Below are 18,824 nucleotides of genomic sequence, written 5' to 3'. Positions count from 1 at the left end.
GAGCAGAGCGAGATGAGGGGGGGCCCCTCGTTTCTGCATGTGAACTCTTGCGGGATGCCCCCCACAGAGGCAGAAGGAAGATAAGACATGTATTTCAAGGGGAAATTTTAATTGGAAAGAAAGTTTGAGGCCCCACCATCCCCAAGAAGGGGGCTTTTGTTCTGTGAGGGTGTAAGAAATGAACATCACTAGAGCAAAACAAACAAGGAGAGGTCAGTGGAAAAGAGTAAGCAGAAATTGGTTCTTGTGGGTTATCCGGGCTGTGTGACCGTGGTCTTGGTATTTTCTTTCCTGACGTTTCGCCAGCAGCTGTGGCAGGCATCTTCAGAGGAGTAACACTGAAGGTCAGTAAGCAGAAACATCACTACACTTTACTTACTTCATTTAAGAATAAAAGAGGTGGCCTGCTGGATTAGACCAGTGGTCCATCTAGTCCAGCATCCTGTTTCAAAGAGTTCTCAACTAGTTGCCCCGAAGGGCCAATGAACAGGGCATACAGGCCAAGGCCTTCTGCTGATGTTGCTGGTATTCTGCCTCTGCATATGGAGGTTTCCTTTAATCGGCATGACAAGTAGCCATCTATGGACCTATCCTCTGTAAATCTGTCTAATTTTGTAAAGCCATCTATGCTAGAGTCCATCACTAAATTGATTATAGATGCCAGACTCCAGGTAGGACATGGGGATCCCCCAGAATTACAGCTTATCTCTAGTCTAAAGAGATCAGTTCTCATGGAGAAAATGGATGGTTTGGAGGGTGGACTGTATGGAAATAGACCCCACTGAGGTCCCTGTCCTCCCCAGGCTCCATCCCCAAATCTCCAGGAGTTTCCCGTTGTGGATATGGCACCTTACCCCCCATCCCCCACTAGTGGCTGGGGGGACCTGGCAACCCTAAAGTTGATTGGCCATTAATTCCACAAATCCTGAATGTATTGCCCATCAACATAATTGGGTGTCCCCCCCCCCCGAATTCTAGTATTATGGCAGAGGGAGTAAAAGTTCCATCTGTTCACTTTCTCTGCTTCTTTCCTCAGCATTCAAGGTGGGTTATAATTCCAAATAATTTCCTGCAATATAATACATATGACACACATAAAAGGAAGGAAAGAAAAAACCAAGCAAACTGGGGTACTAATTTCTAGACAATATACATGGTGGTGGTGAAAAGTGCCATCAAGTTGCAGCCAATTTATGGTGACCCCAAAGGGTTTTCAAGATGAGACATTTGGAGGTAGTTTGCCATTGCCTGCTTCTGTGTGGGCTGAGAGAGCTCTGAGAGAACTGTGACTAGCCCAAGGTCCCCCACCAGGCTTCATGTGGAGGACTGCGGAATCAAACCTGGTTCTCCAGATTAGAGTTCGCTGCTCATATGGAGGAGTGGGGAATCAAACCCAGTTCTCCGTATTAGAATCCGCTGCTCTTTACCACTACACCATGTGGCTCTTGATAATGTACATAACAGTTATGAAATAGTAATTTTGTTCCAAGTGAACTTCTTTAGGGCCTGCTTGATAAATATTATTCAAAGTGGAAATATTATGTAAACTGAAATCAAAAGACCAGCTTTCTGTCAGTTACCCTAAATTCTTCCATTAACAAATTGAACACATGAAGCTGCCTTATACTGAATCAGACCCTGGGTCCATCCAAGTCAGTATTGTCTACTCAGACTGGCAGCGGCTCTCCAGGATTTCAGGCAGAGGTCTTTCACATCATCTACTTGCCTAGTCCCTTTAACTGGAGATGCCGGGGATTGAACCTGGGATCTTCTGCATGCTAAGCAGATGCTCTACCACTGAGCCACAGCCCCTCCCCATAACAGTTGCAGTTTACCGTAATTGCTGTAAACTGTTACAGAAGAGAGTGTTTGTTCATGGTCTCTACAATGTCAAGTTCCTAATTGGTTAAAGATACAGACTGAATATATTTATTGAGTAAGACTTGGGTCAGTACAATGATATACCCATCACACCCTACTTATGAAATGACATAGCAATGCAATGCATCCTGCTGAAAACATCCTTTTGGCAATTCACGTTCAAATGTTCTGGAAATGGCATTGCTTTATTATTAGAAATGCTACAGAAAACAAGGGATTGGTTTGTGCATTGTAATGTAAGCCTTAATCATCCTCATATCATGGCTTCACTAGCAGAAGATAGTATCGAGCCTCCCCAAATCATACACTGCGAACACTGAAAATCTGTTAAAATTCCCAGGGTAGGGTGTCAGCAGAAGAGACGTATGATTTTTAAGTACAGACCAAATTTTTTTTTATATACCTTTAAGTCCTTTATATCATGCTTTGTGACAGTTGGCCAATAGCATGGGTTTTGGGGTGGATCAAGACATATTTTGGGGTGCAGATCCCAAATCTTTATGGATGGATTAGAAATTACAATGGGAGATATCTACATAACTGCTTTTGAGTTTATTCCCCCACCCACACACACACACACTCAAGGGATTAATTTAGAGATTTCCCCACAGATAGCAATTTGGTCCTTTTTTGTCAGTTGGTTTTCACAGCGTGAGGCATTTAGCTGAATGGTTTCTGGCCCTGGAGAATTTACAGAATCCACAGGAGTCCAGTGGCACCTTAATTTAGTCCAGCATAAGCTTTCGTAAATCTGAGCTCACTTCCCCAAGAGTTACAGAGGCGTCACAGCCTGTTATTCATCTAAAAGCGTACTACAGGGTAAGATTTGGCAAAGAAATATCTACTCTGGAAAACTGGCTTTGTTTGTGGGGGGTTTCTTGCTTTCTCCCCACCCAAAATTAGAAAGCCAGTAGATAGACCACATGGGTTTGTAGGGGGAAAGTTAGACATTCCTGTCCTCCATGAATCTGTATGAGTAAGCCCAAACAAATTACACAGGTGGGCAGATGAGATTGGCAGTCAGAAGATAACTCTGATTTTAAAAAATCATGCACCTGCATCAGCTGCCAAACCCATTAATTCTTTTCCACCAGTGTGACAGCAACTGCGTTTTACGAAGAGTGGAAACTGCTGTGCACAAACCTTTCCTTCATTTATATCCATATTTCGTGTATGATATACAGCCAAAGCCATTCAGCTCTAGAAGACAGAGGGGCCCAAGGCTCTTCAGAGACTCATTTGCCAGCTGTCTACCAGCAGCGCTAGAGCTGATAGCTGTTGAAGAACGGTGCCTAAGATTCCAACCAACTGATCACTTTGGGGATGGCTTATTTATGAGAACAGAGTGTGGTAGCAAGTCATAGAGAAAGCAGTAGGAATGTACATATGAAGCTGCCTTATACTGAATCAGACCCTTGGTCCGTCAAGGTCAGTATTAATAAAATATATAGCATAAAATCCCAATATATAAGTTAAAACCAGTCAACAATCAACAATAGATGGCACACTAAAATTCCACTGTTGTCTTACCTTACCCTAATAGGCCCATAACCATCCGCTAAAAAACAGGCGGGATAGGGGAAAACGGGGGGGGGGAGGGATTCTGTCCAGTGGCCAGTGTACTTTGCCAAGCGTCTGCAAAGTCTTCAACCATATGCCTGGTGGAACATCTCCATCTTACAGGCTCTACGGAACTGAGAAAGGTCTCACAGGGCCCTAGTCTCCTCAGACAGAGAGTTCCACCAGGCTGGGGCCGTGGTTGAAAAGGCCCTGGCCTTGTTTGAGGACAAACAGACTGCTCTTGGGCCAGGGACTTGCAGTAGATTTTGAGAGCTAGAGCACAGCATCCTTGTGGGGAGGGGGGACATAGCAGGAGAGGCGGTCCCACAGAAATGAGAGTCCCAGACGACCATTCAGGGCTGTAAAGGTTAAAACCAGCACCTTGAACCTGCCCATTGTAGCCAGCGCAGCTGCCTGAGTAAAGGTTGAATAGAAGCTCTCCAAGGGGACCTACTTAGGACCCACACATCTGCATTCTGTACTAACTGAAGCTTCTGGAGCAGTCTCAAGGGCAGCCCTATGAAGAGTGAGTTACAGTAATCAAGTCTGGAGGTGACTATTGCATGGATCACTGTGGTCAAGTTTTAAAAGAATAAGGCCATGATGGTGAGTCCTAGGCTGTTACCGCACTAGGTATTCCCAGCAAAGTATTAAGAGTTTGGAAATGTTATAAAAAATACTGTTCACACTTTCTATGCATTCCGACCGATGTATTAAGAGTTTGAAACTGTTATAAAAAATACTGTTCGCACTTTGTTTGGCCCCTTTAGCTGTGAAGACGTCTTCCAACCATTTTTTAGCCGTAGTATCTAAAAACTCTTTTAAAGCGATGTTTTTTATAACATTTCCAAACTCTTGATACATCACTGGGAATACCTAGTGCGGTAACAACCTTAGTCAAGCCTGCCTCATGTATGAGGTGCAGCGATGCTTTAAATGGTGCTGGTTTCAGGTTACAATCATGTTATATATCATCTACCTTCTGACTGTAGTCTGAATAAAAACAAACAAACAGGGCCTCTGGAGTTCATCCTGCCAACTTGAACTCTGTACTTTTTAAATAAATATTTAAATAGCTAAATGCAGAGGTATCATGTGGCTGGTTGTAAATCATCCCCATAAATTCATAGGTGTGTTGGCTGGCAGTTGGATATATTTTTATAAGTATTTAAAGGGCAGTGTATATGCAAATGAACAATGGTTCCCACGCTTTCCTAGACCCTTAGTAACTTGGTCGTAGACCCAGTCTAATTCTTAAACCTATGGAGTGTTATTCCTTGCTCTTCCATTATGTCCAGTTTTTGTGTTTGCGTACATAACCATGCCACCTTGTATGACTTATACAGTTGTACAATGAGGGTTAAAGGTAAAGTGTGCCATTGTGTTGCAATTGATTCATGGCAACCCCATGAAGTTCCACCTCATAGAGCTTTCAAGGCAACAGATGAGCAGAGGTGGTTTGCCATTGCCTTCCTGTGTATAGCAGCCCCAATCTTCCTTAATGGTCTTCCACCAAGTACTCAGCCTGCTTAGCTTCTGAGCTCTGATGATATCAGACTGATTGGTGCTATTAGAGATGCTACAATGAGGGTTCATAGAATCATAGACTTGGAAGGGACCACCAGGGTCATCTAGTCCAACCCCCTGCACAATGTAGGAAATTCACAACTACCTCCTCCACACCCCCTCAGTGACCCCTACTCCAATGCCCAGAAGATGGCCAAGATGCCCTCCCTCTCATGATCTGGCTAAGGTCATAGAATAAGCATTGCTGACATATGGCCATCTTGCCTCTGCTTAAAAACCTCCAGGGAAGGAGCGCTTACCACCTCCCAAGGAAGCCTATTCCACTGAGGAACCGCTCGAACTGTTAGAAAATTCTTCCTAATGTCTGGATGGAAACTCTTTTGATTTATTTTCAACCCGTTGGTTCAACCCCCAGGCTAGCCTGATCTGGTCAGATCTCAGAAGCTAAGCAGGGTTGGCCCTGGTTAGTATTTGGATGGGCAAGTTCTAAGGGACACCAAGGTCGTGACACAGAGGCAGGCAATGGCAAACCACCTCAGAATGTCTCTTGCCTTGAAAACCATATGGGGTCACCATAAGTCAGCTGTGACTTGATGGCACAAACAACAACAACTTCCCTTTAGCGCACATGATTATCAAATATCTTATCATTTAGAAAATTTGTCCAGACTGACTTTCAGTCAAAAAAAATTTATACTGCACAAAAGGGGTCATTTTAAAAGCACATAGTTACTTCATTTCCCCACTACCCAGAGATCATGGACGTTGTCTTCCCCTAGGTGGCATAAGAGATCCACTGTCCAACCTTTGAGGCACAGCATCTTAGAAACCAGATTTTACTGCAGTGGTGTTTATGGCAAACGAGGGCAAACCCTGGTCAGGTGGACATGAAGCTGCCTGTCTGCCAGCATTCAAACAAAACCAGTCAATTCTAAGTTTGCCCAAAGAAATGCAATGTAGTACATCTATAGGGTATTTCCCAGGATGGTGAATAGATCTGTGTTTTATTGGCGGCTCTGGAAGTAAGGTTTGCTTACACTGATTTAAGAATTTTTCCATCAGATACTGTTACAAAATGGAGGCAATGATTGAACTCAGGCAGTCAACACTAGCCATGAAAACATTTGGAGTTAAATTCATCCAGAGTTTATTATATATTTATTTTATTTAAAACATTTCTATGTCACCTTTCCACCCAAATAGGGTCCCTAGGGTGGCAAACATAAAAACATTAAAACATTTCAACTGCTCAAACCTGTAGGCTGTAACTAACATGATGTATTTTTAGCAATATTATTTAATAACTTACTTAAATATACTGGTGAATATAAATATTGTGGTTACTAAGTGTTAAAAAAGACTTATGATTAATGATAAAATATTAGAATAATTATTAAGAAATGTTATCTATTATCTTATTACATATTGCTTACAACTGCCTTTACGTTTAGCACTGTTATTGATAAAAAAATTATTTCCTTTTGTATAATTGTCTTAATTATCTTAATTGTAAATCAGAGTATGATATTATTCCTTCCTGTATTAATCCCGGCTTTTTCTCTTATGTTTTGTTTTATTATATTTTAAAAACTGCCCCCCAAATCTAAATGAGCAGGATAACTAAAGTAAAACATTTCAACATTAAAACGTTTAAAATGTTTTTAAAATAAGCATATAAAAATAAGGTACATATAACAATGCAATAAAAACATATAGACATACAAACACACAATAACACAAGCAGGGAGGGGAGGCCAATAACAGTTATTGGGGGTGCGCCAAACAAAACAAAAAAAGTCCACCCACTGGCAACAGAAATGATAGAGTGAGAGACAAATCTCTCTGGGGAGGGAGTTCCAAAGTTTTGGTGCTGTGACCAAGAAGGCCCTTTCTCAAGTTGCCACCCATCTAGCCTCAGATGGCAGGGGCATCCAAAGCAGGGCTTCTGAAGATGACCACAGTGGATGGGTAGGTTCATATAGGAGGAGGCGGTCCATCAGGTATTCTGGCCCCAGGCTTTATAGGGCTTTAAAGGTTAACACCAGCACCTTGAATTGAGCTTGGAAGCACAGTGGAACAGGTGTAGATAGAACAAGACTGGAGCGACATGGTCCTCTGACCCACTGCAGTCAACTTTCTGGCCACATCATTCTTTACCAACTGGCGATGAGCAGCAAACTTTCAGATTACTGAAACAAAGGATTCTAGACATTGAGTGGCAAACCTTGTCCTCATCAGCACGTAGGGTCTGCTCCCCATAGAGCTTGGTATTTATCCAACACTCGGAGCCCTACCAATCTACTTTTTCTGTTTAACTTCCCCACAACTCCGACGGGCTTTCACATTAGCGTGCTTAAACATCATTCCATCTGAAATCCTTTGGGGCAGATTCAAGAACATCCCGTTCTGTAATCAGACTTGCCCATGTGCACAGAACCCGCCAGAGACAATGACTCATGTGCTGCTCCATTGTGTCTATTATGAGTCCTTACGGGAAGCTCATATTGAACCGTTGATAAAAGGTATCTCATATCTCTCTGCATATAACAATGTGGCTTTCCTTGTGGCTGACTAGCACTCTGGTACTACAGAGAAGGTAGCAAAGTTTCTTCTAGCTGCCATGAGAATTCGAGGAACCATGCGCAACCTACCTGATGGCCACTACGAATGAAATTTTATTTACTTGTTGTATATTTTATTATTGGATATCCTTTTTTTTTACGTCTGTTACTGTAACCATTATGCCAATAAAGGTATTGATTGATATACCAACTGCATGTGTAGGAGTGGGGAAACCAACTCGGTTCACCAGATTAGCATCCATCGTTCATGTGGAGGAGTGGGGAATTAAACCCGGTTCTCCAGATTAGAGTCCACTGCTCCAAACCACTGCTCTTAACCACTACACCCTGCTTGCTGTCTCAACTGACAGAGCTGGTCTCAGGGATGATGTTGAGGGTCCCCTAGGCCAGGGGTCCCCAACCTTTTTGAGCCTATGGGCATCTTTGGAATTCTGGCACAGGGTGGTGTGCACTACCACAAAATGGCCACTGTGGGAGATGGGCCACGAAATGGTTACCATGGGAGCTGGAGCCAACCACACACAGAAGAAGTCCAAGTGCAGGGTACAAGAAGAGTAAATTTTTAAAATACACTGGGAAAGAAGAGCGAGAGATAAAATAAAACTGACACTGTAGTGGCAGCTGTTGATGAAATGTTATGTTAATTTGCACAGTCCATTAGATCTCCAGTGGGCACTCAGGAGCCCTGCTGGGCAGAAGCTTACCTAGTCGGCACCAGGAAAGGTGCTGGTGGGCACCATGGTGCCCCGAGGCACCATGTTGGGGACCCCTGCTCTTTGTTATTTGTCCTGAGTGATTTCAACATTCATGCCAAATCTGTCATGAATTTTCATGGACTCCCAGACAACCATGGACCTGTTTTAGGTAATAATTCGTCCTACACGTTTTGCAGGTCACACTCTTGATCTGATATTTTGCACTGGAGAAAAGTAATGTGAACTGAGGGTGGAAGAATTGATAGTAGTTCCTTTTCATGGACAGATCATTGTTTGCTGAGACTTAGACTTACATGGATACCAAGACTCTGCAGGGATGGGAGATCTATTAAACTTATCTGCCCCAGAACCAGATAGAGCTGAATGGCTTTCTGATGGCTCTAGGGGATTTCCCGGTTGATATGGTTGGTGCTCCTGGTTGACCTCCGGAATGAGGAAATGACCCAGGCAGTTGACACAATTGCTGTCAGGCATCTGCTTTCAAGTATTAGAGATTAGGTAGCCCCTTGGTTTAATGAGGGGCTGCAGGTAATGAAAACACAAGAGAGATGGCTAGAGCAACAGTGGAGGACAAACCCAATAAAACAAGGACAAAAGCTAATTTTAAAGCGTACTCCGGGGCAGTGATGGCAGCAAAGAAACAACACTTTTGTGCCACCACTGCATCTGCACAGTGTAGACAAGTGGAGTGGTTTGGGTGGTCAAAGGCCTTTTGGTATCTGACCTGGAGGAGGAGGTGGACTGTTTAGTGGCCTGCTATGACCGTTTTGGTCAGTACTTCATAGATACTGTCTCTCATATCTGTTCCAACTTGGACTCTATGTTACATCCAGTGTGACATCCTGTCCAGTTATTTGGGATACTTTTCAGTTAATTCGGTCTGAGGATGTGGACCGGATTCTTGGAGATTTGAAGTCTACCACCTGCTTGTATAACCCTTACCCTTCCTGGCTAATTAATCTCGGGGTGGGGGCTGGTTGACTGGGTGTGATAAGTTGTTAATGCTTCCTCAACAGAGGGGGTGGTCGCTCCAGTCACTATTAAAGACCTTGGGCTCAGGATATTTCAATAACAATTCACCATTCTCAAATGTTCCATTCCTGAACAAGGTGATTGAACGGGTGGTGGCTGGACAACATCAAGCTTTCCTGGATAAGGCAAATTGTTTAGATCCAAGCTCTAGGAGGAGAGTTAGAAATTATTTAGGATCTTCCTAGGCCAAAGTAACAAAGGCTACATCAATAGAAGCTTAGCGCATTTTATGTAGGCAGGTGTTGCTGCATTCAAGAAACGGGGAGAACAGGCATAGGTCTGGTTTTTTTCTTGTTTCTTTTTTAGATCAAATGTCACTCACTGGTATGTCTGTGGGGAGGTCAATGGCCAGACAATTAGCAGCCACCAAAGTGAGGCGAATAATTTTTCTTACCCCATCTATGCACAGCTATTGTCTGCTTCTTTGAACACTGTCTTTGAACAGTGAGAGGGGCAGTTTCACCGCAGAATGGTATTATGTACAATGTATTCCAGAACAAGCTGAGAGGAAAGCTGTTCCTTGTATAAACAACCAATGCAGAGATTTCCAGGCTGCGAGATATGATAGCACAAGTGGGAAATTAACCCAAGATTGCAGCTGACGCCACAGTACAGCTATGGCTCAGGAGGTACTTTATTTCTGAGACACAGCTCTCTGCTCAGGGCAGCAGCTTTGCTGGGAAGACATGGCTGTATAACTCTCACATGCCTGAGCACGTTTTGTTCCAAGCCTGGCAGCTCATTTCTGTTTCTCTCTCTGCTTTCAGCAACAGTGCCATCTAGAGCATCACAGAGGAAACAAGTTGAGGGGCACATCATCCCAACTATGCCCAGAGCTTAAAGTTTCAAAAGGGTGAGCTCAAATGCTATTAATTGATCAAGAATTCGAATTCTGGATCATCTGTGCAGCATGCAGAGTTACTCATTCCCTAGTCTACAGCCTGTGCCCCTCTGTGCCCCATCTATATTGTATTGTGTTTCTAGCAGTGAAGACTTTGACGCCTGTTTTTCCTCACTGTTGTCTCAATGCTTGTAGTCTAGCTTCTGTGAAAGAGAGCAAAATTGTCAGCCTGGCTGGAATTAAAACTACTCTGGTCTCTAGGACCTGTGTGCAGTTTTGTTGGACAGCACTGGGAACAGGAAAGAGAATCTGGGAAGCAGGGAAACTGTGGAGCACAGAAAGCAGAGATAAGGTGGCAGGAGGCAGGGCTGGCATTATAATGGTCTCAGATTTTGGCCTCTCCCTCCCACCCCCACCCCCACTCAGCAACTGAAGTAACTAATGTTCCTTCCCTCCCTGTTCCTGAGGTACATACCATGACAAGCTGCATGTACCCAACAAGGATTCGCAAATCATTTCAGTCTTGACTGGGAATGAGGAGAGAAGCTGCTTGAGATTCTGGGTGCAGCTGTAGAGGGATGAAGCCAAGGGAATGGACACACCTGTTAACCCATCATTGGCTGAAGGAAAGGTGCAGAAGAAGCAATGGACTAAAACAGAGGAAACTGGAGGGGGGAGAAGGAAAGGCTTGAAGAAAAGGGCAGAGGATGGAGGGAACTGAAGGGACTTCTCAAAATATCTCTCAGCACTTACCATCAGCAGGAGACAAGGAGTGACCAAGAGAATGGTCAAGAATGGAGGGACTAAGGAGAAACCAGGAGTGAGGTTACAAAGCTCTTGTAGGGACAGGAAGGGCCGCTGCCACCTATTGTTACAGTAGAAAGGGGGGGATGGTATCTCTCCTTGCCAGGAAACTCCCTTAGAGCAAGGGTTCCCTGAAATACACCCTGGTAACCAGCTGTCACCACTCAGTACATCCTGAGAACATCTAGACTGACCTTCCAGTATAGTACTGGAGCAATAACACAGTGACAGGGTAGGAACCCTAAAAAACACCTTATCACCAACTATGTAGCACCCGTGAAGTCTAGCACATAGGGAAGAGATTCAGAGAAATATTCCAGGGAAGTAAATAATACTAAGTGAAGCCAAAACATGTCTTTATAAAAAAGGTTTATTATAAAAGAGAAAAAAGGTGGTTGGTTTTTTTAAAGTGGTGGGAAAAGGGTAGAAACAAAATACATGGAAAAGGCACAAAGCAACGCAGCACAGAGGTGTTCAAATAAAAACGCAATAGTTGAACTAACTAAGCTAACATGCTGTAGAAGGTTCCTCAGACTATCTGCAGAGTTCCTTGCAGTAACAAGATGTTGGAGGAGTCCTTAACCCCTACCCAACCTCCTGTGGATCCAGTTTCTGCCCAAGATGGAAAACTGAAGACAAGGAAAAATCTCAAATGTCCAGATATTTATATTCAATGGAATTGGACCTAAGCCAGCTTCTTTTCTAAGATTGATGGGCTGATGCAGCAAATGCCACACAAAGCCTTCTCTGATGTCAGAGGCTACTGTTACCAGTAATAGACTTATAAAATATATTCCCACCCACCATCAAGCATCTGGTAATAGCTCTGAACTTCCATGACAAATAGGGGGTCTACCAGGATGGTTCAATGTGGAATGGAAATGAATGGGTCATTCTACTGTAAACCCCCAGGGGTCCAAAATTCCAGACACTCTAGGGTTGTTTATGCATGATTAGTATGTCCCTGGTTCATCCCTCAGTTGTCTCACACAACCCTGTGCATGGTGTTGCTTGTAGTTAAGAAAGTCCTGGACAGTCTCTTGAGCGCAGCATAATCACAAGGAGAAATCATGGAGTGGCTGAGTCCCCACCCCTTTAAAAGCTGCATTGTCGTTGGCAGTAGTGCTAACTGTGACAAAAACGTCAACCTCCCCCCTGTGAGTGGCCATTTCACAACCCAAAATGGAATACAGAATTGTATCCGCAAGAGTAAAATGGGGGAGATTCTCCTTTGTACACACACTGCTGAAACTGACTAGAATACACAGGCAAGTTCTTCGTTCATCCCAGTGAATTGCACAAAAGGAAAGAGGGAGAATCTCCACAGCTGGAATAGCAATAAACCATCATATCAACCAAAATACTATTAAAAATTGCAGAGGGCCAGTGGAGCCTAGGATCGTGCACTCGCTCTCCCCCACCCCCCATGGGTAAGTCATCACCCAAGTGCGGGGGGTGGGGGAAGCGAACGTATGATCCTAGCCTCCGCTGGCTCTCTCTGTGATTTTGAATACTATTTTGGATGATATGGTGATATATCTGTATTCAGAGTATCAGGGAAAAAATTAAAAACACGGCGAGGGGGCACAGAGAAGGAACTGACCATGGCCGCCTCCATCTCCAATATGGCTTTGTGGGGCATTGCGGAGGTGTTAGAAATCAGAGTCGATGAATCGTGATTGTGGTTAGAAAGAGTCTGATCACAGCACCCAATAAAACACAAAGACTTTTGTCTTAGGCAAAACAAAACAAATTCTTTACTCTCTAATGAGGGTAGGGTTACATGGATTAAAACAACAACACTTTCTTTCTACATGACTAGTTCCCTACAAAACTTGTTAGTTTGCACTAACAGGTATCTACAGGCTTAAAATCCATCTTTGCTCCTAAGAGCAGAGAGGTCTTGCATCTGGTCGGTGTAAGATCCAAACGTGACTGACTCTGCTGTCTCTTCTAAACAAAAGACAGCAATTAAAAACAATTGTAGGTACATGACTTTTGGCATGTAATCAGTGGCGATTCGCTGACCAATAGAATAAAGACACATTGCTGCTACATCATCAGATTGCGTCTGTAAATAGTCAATACAAACAATGTAACCCTTTGCTGTCTGACAGAAATGAAACTCGCTATCTAATTCCCAACAAGAGGGGATGGCTGAAGGCTGGCTGAAGGAGGAGTTGGAGAAAGGGTAGGAGAATGGGGGCATGTCGGTACGTGGGAAGCTCGACCCACGACTGAACTGTGCACCTACTCACATTTGAGATAAGCTCGGAAGTAAGTTTATTTTCGGGATAAAACAGGGATTGGAAAACCCATCATGCATAATCCCCGCAGAGAATCAGGACATTGCTGGGGGAATCGTTAGGACAAACCAGCCATGCATAACCAACCTAGGTGATGCTCTAACCCTAGTAAGGTTTTAGGGTTTCTGTCACAGGGCTGTGCCCTGTTGGCAAGCCAGGAAGCTGGATGGCAGGGAACTGTGTAAGCACATGGGTTTAGGCTGGCATTGGGGCTCAGATGGAGATATCATTTACATGGAAAACAAAGGCATTTGTTTCACAAATACATGGGAACTTTGAATTTTTAGGCCTTGGCAACAAGAATAACTGAAGGGCGCCGGATGCTAAGAATGGTGTTCAAGTAGATTAAATGTACACAGGAATGGGGGGAAGCATACACAATGGCCAATTTTTGCCTATTGCTTATGCAAGGCTAAAGCTGGAAATGTGACACTTCATCACAGCTACCCCACATGTTATTACCAGGACTAATGAAATCTGTCACTAGCCGTTGATTACTCCTTGCCTGTATGCCAATACATCTCTCACATGTTAAAGGAGTAATTGATTCTGCAGATCATATAAAATGCCAGTGCAAATCAAAATTGAAATAACATTCCATCAGTGTCTGCAGGTTAGGTTTATAAGCCAGAGTAATTAATTTGTGTACATATGCTGCCCATCAGAACTCTATTTGTGCATGTGTGTGTGCATTGTGGGGGGGGGTAGGGGAGAATATTCAGCATCACCAAAATTTGCAATATACTACTTTCTTTTTTGTCATTGTATCCGAAATGCTTCTGAACTCCTACCTGCTCTGCAAGAACATTTCAGCACAAAATCCATCTTGCGTTATATAAAAATATTGTTAACAGTAGAGTGCTTTGGGGGTTCAGAAATTTTCAGTGGAATTGTCAAATATTAGAACTGACAAAGTATGGAAACTTTGAATTAGGAGCACAAATGCTAATTTCAGTTACCATAATCCAAGATTAATATGGAAATCAATGAGGTGAACATTCTTTTCACAGCATTGGCCCATGCGTACTCTTCCCTCATTTCCCTCACGCAGAGGGCTCCTCATTTCTCACCGTCCTTCAGGCCCATTTCTGCTCACATCTGCTCTCCTTTCCTCCTCTCCACTATTTGTTCTGGCAACATTTGCACAGAAGTCCCCCACCGCCACTGACAGAAGGAGGGACTCCTTTAACAATGACCCACGTGTTCACTGAAATGCACCCTCTGTTGCCCTGGGAGATTCACAAGACAGATAATCTGACTTAAAATGGTGGCAGCGGCGCTGAAGGCCTCAATGGAGTCCTTGAAGGGCTTCAGGACATACACCACCTGAGCCATGGTTTCCCACTGGGCTCTCCAACTGCCTCACTGGCCTCACCAGCATGGAAAAACTGCAGCTCTCCAGTGCCTCGTGCCCATGCCCTACATGAGGTAGGATAGCAGTTTCAGTTTTAGTCACCTTTATTGGCATGATAATAATAATAACAAGAGTGCATAGAAGTAGGATAGCAATTTGCTATCCTTGCTTCTCTAGCAGCAGCTGGTGGCCTTTATTCTGATTCCACTTGTTGATCCTGATAGATGCAAGTGCATCCCCATGCCAGTGCTACATGCCCTCACCTGCTCTGCAGTGACCTGGCACTACTGCTACCCAAGACTAGGAAGCAGAGAATCAGACAAGGGTTTCTGATTCTTTTACTTCACTCTGCCCTTCGCTGGAGCTGGAGAGAGGAAGATGTTTGGTTCCTGATACCTGTCTGGACTTGCAGCAGCACAGAATTATGAAGAATCTTAAAAGATCGAATTGCTGATATGTCTTTTTCTGACTGATTTCCTTCCTTCCCACACAGAAGGCAATCCAGGGCACAGAAACACTCCTTCCCTGAAAACCTATAGTTTCCTTTCTATGGAATGATGGGTGTGTGTGTGTATGTGTGGGCTTTGCTTGCCTTCACTGCTCCCCAAAGCAAGATCTGGAGAAGTGGGAAAGCCCACTGCACCTAGGAAAGGTGGAGCATTTGAAAGAGCTGTAGTGGTACTGCCATTGTCTATGAAAGATCCTCCACCAGTGTCACCTTCCACGATATCTGCTGCCCTGTAGCTAGCCTTCAAGGATTCCTCTGCCCCCATCACCATTGGAACTGCCTGTTCACTTTTGCTTATGTGGCCATTGATCCCTGAAGGGGGTGGACGCATCTTAGTCTGGTGCTTCAGCTGTGACTATTCTGCCTTGAGTGACTCTGCTAGGAGTTTAGCCCTCTGACAGAGTCTAGACCCCTTACGATATTGCTCCCAGCTTCGCCGACACACACACACAAACCCCCTCACGATGTTAAGGTGTGCATCCAAAATATGAATAGCACACAAGAAACTGATATTTGTGTGCATGGTAATTAATGGCAGTAATGCACAAGATACAAAATTTCAGATAGACACACTAACAAAGTAATGACTATAAAGGGCATATACTGTAGGAAAATCCCAAGCACTGACTAAAATAACAATCATACCTTCTCAGACAGCTCAGTAATAATAGCAGCAATGAAAAGCCAAACACCACCCCAAACCTGTAAATACTAAGTCACAGAGATCAAAAATAGCACAAGCAAAGAAATAACACCTGGAAAGAGGGTTTGCTAACACAGAATCCAGAACAACCTCCCTTTTAGTCACTGAGCTAGCAATGACTGGTTAAAAGGAAACACTGTGGAAAGACAGACCTGTCAGCAGATCCTATCTCTATCCCTTCAGTGGCGAGATATGTTTCCTCCGCTCACTAATAATCTTCCACGACAGTTACGGATTTTCTGATTATGACCTTGGTGAACTCTAAAACAGACAGCCCAGTAACAAAGATCCTATTATAACAAAATAATGTTATTTCTCCTATTTGGATTATGACATTAATGGACATGTTGGTTTTTTACTTAATTAATGTCTCAATACACATTGTTAATTGGTGGCAGCTGGAAATAGCTGGTGCCATAAGGAGAAATAGTGTATTTTTTCTATTAGAAGTTTCAGGCAAATTGATTGGTGAAGTTAATAGAGACAGAAAGGATTGAACTTATTAGATTGAGGATCTTTTAAAGAAAGAGCATAGCTGGTCATTCCTTTGGATCTTGCCTATAAGCCAAGAGCAAATGTGATATGCTAATACACCTTGGTTTCCCACTAAGAGGCCCATAAATGGAACCAGAGTCAAGTTTGGACAAGGGCAACGTCCCTTAATTGTATTTGACTTTTTTCCCCTGGAAAAAAACATCCAACAGAGTTGACACATATCCAGAACAAGCAAAACAGACCTAACAGGTCAGGAAGAGCGTGCCATATAATCAAGAACACTTGCATGCTCCTTGCCTTACAGTGGCGCCTGGAAAGCAGGAAAGCTGCTCACATTCTACTTGGCCCTGGAATATGTATCTCATCATGTCTGAGTAGGTAGCTGGAACTTGCAAGGCAGTATTATAATGTGGTCAGAGAAGCAGATGCTGGAGAAGAGAATGATGCTGCCCATGGTGAAGGATGCTCATACTAACAGCAAAAGGAGATCAGAAGCTCTTTTTGGCCTTCTTCTATGGGTCATTCTTCTCTCCCCCCCCCTTTTTTTTTAGAATACTGAGAACCTCACATCTTGGAAGTCCAAAGATACATCCGAAGAATATGCCCATTCCTTTTTCTCCCACCCCTCTAACTAAGTGAATTGTTTGATCTGTGTACCTCCCTCCCTCTCTCCAATCCCTGAATTAGAGTTCAGGTCTAATGTATGCACTTTTACAGGATTTGTTGCTGATTATATTTATATGATATAATAATCCAACTCTTTTGTAGGGCCTGGAAAAACAAGTAAACACTGTAAGAACAAAAGAACAGCCCTGCTGAATCAGATCAGTGGTCCATCTAGTCCAGTATCCTGTTTCACATATAAGCCTTGAAGGGCCAACAAACAGGGGACAAAGGCCAACGCCTTGCCTCAATGTTGCCTCCTAGAACTAGGTTTCAGAGGTTTACTGCCTCTGAATATGGAGGTTGCCTTTACTCACTATGGCTAGTAGCCATTGATGGTCCTATTCTCCGTGAATCTGTCTAAGCCACTTTTAAAGCCATCTATGCTTGTGGCCATCACTACCTCCAAAGGCAGTGAATTTTTTTTTCCATAAAATTTTTATTATTTTTAAAATATTTTACTGTCAGGTACTTTTCAACAACACATTTATTTCATAAATCATACAATAAAAAACTTTAACAGCGTCATCGAAAAGCATATTCATCTATTAATGAAAAGATATTCAAATAAGAGACTTCCCCCTCACCTTCCTCCATCTTGCTATAAATTTATCTATTCTTTTGCAAAGAAATTCTAATCCAGAAAAATACATCAAGCTTGATTACTAATTCTAAATTATTCAATTCATTTACAATTAGTACGTGTTTGTTATTGATTTCATATATAGTAACAGATTTTATTTCAAAACCGTTCTTAAGGTAAAAGGATTAGATCAGTAAATACAAAATTCCCTAGTCATCATTTAAATCCCTGTTTAGCCCTCTGTTTCTCTCTATCACCCATAAACTGCATGTTTCCTTTTAGTTTTGTTCTTGCTGTGAATTTTTGTTTTTCCAACACTTCTGTTATTTTTGATGTCCTGTCTTTTTTGTCCAGATGTCAAGGCCAACTCCTTTTTCTCCTCTTCTTGTTGATGTTGTGGCTCCTGGTTAAGGCCAGCTAGATCTTTTTCATAGTTTTTCAAAAAGTTTTTTACCTCTTCCTGTGAAGAGATAGTAAATCTGACCTCTTTGTAGGTAAAAGTGAGTCCCTGTGGGAAGATCCAGCAGAATCTTATTCCATTCTTCTTCAGTGTCCCAGTAAATTCTTTGTACATATTTCTCTTCATCATCAAATGTCATGGGATATCCTTAAGAATGATAAGAGGATTTCCATTCACTGACAAAGAATTATCATAGAGGGTTTGCATAATATAATCTTTCATCCTTATATCATAAAAGGAAATCATAATATCTCTTGCCTTTGTCTTCTCCAAACTGGTGGGTAAAGGAATTCTATATACTTTGTTTATTGCATAATCCAGATCTTGTTCACTTATATGAATCAGGTCAGCCAATGATTTTATGATAGTTATTCTAGTACATCCCATTGCTTCTGGAAAATTGCGAAGACGTACGTTCGATTATCTTAATTTTAATTCCATAATAGCCAGTTGGTCCATAACATTTTCTTGTTGGAAATGTATAGCTTGAATTTGATTACCTTGAAGTATCTGTTTATTTTTAATATCTTTCTGTTCTTCAATTGCCTTTTTAATTGTAGTATCCATTTTTCCCATATCAGTTTTCATTGTAGATATTTGAGATTTCATATATGTAATTTCGCTTGCCAAAATGTCCAATTTCTGACTAGTCTGGTTGGTAGTTTGAGTTAGACTAGTCAATATGTTGGTTAACTGAGCCAGACGTTGAGATTGTTGCTCATATTGTTTAGTAAAGGCATCCATGTGTTTTGTTAACATTTCCTGTATTTTCTCGTCGGCCTTTCCCATGTTTATTTCTGAAAATAGTT

The sequence above is a fragment of the Euleptes europaea genome, chromosome 1 (genome assembly GCF_029931775.1).
Source record: "Euleptes europaea isolate rEulEur1 chromosome 1, rEulEur1.hap1, whole genome shotgun sequence".
NCBI classification, from domain to species: Eukaryota; Metazoa; Chordata; class Lepidosauria; order Squamata; family Sphaerodactylidae; genus Euleptes; species Euleptes europaea.
This window is presented reverse-complemented; position numbering follows the sequence as displayed.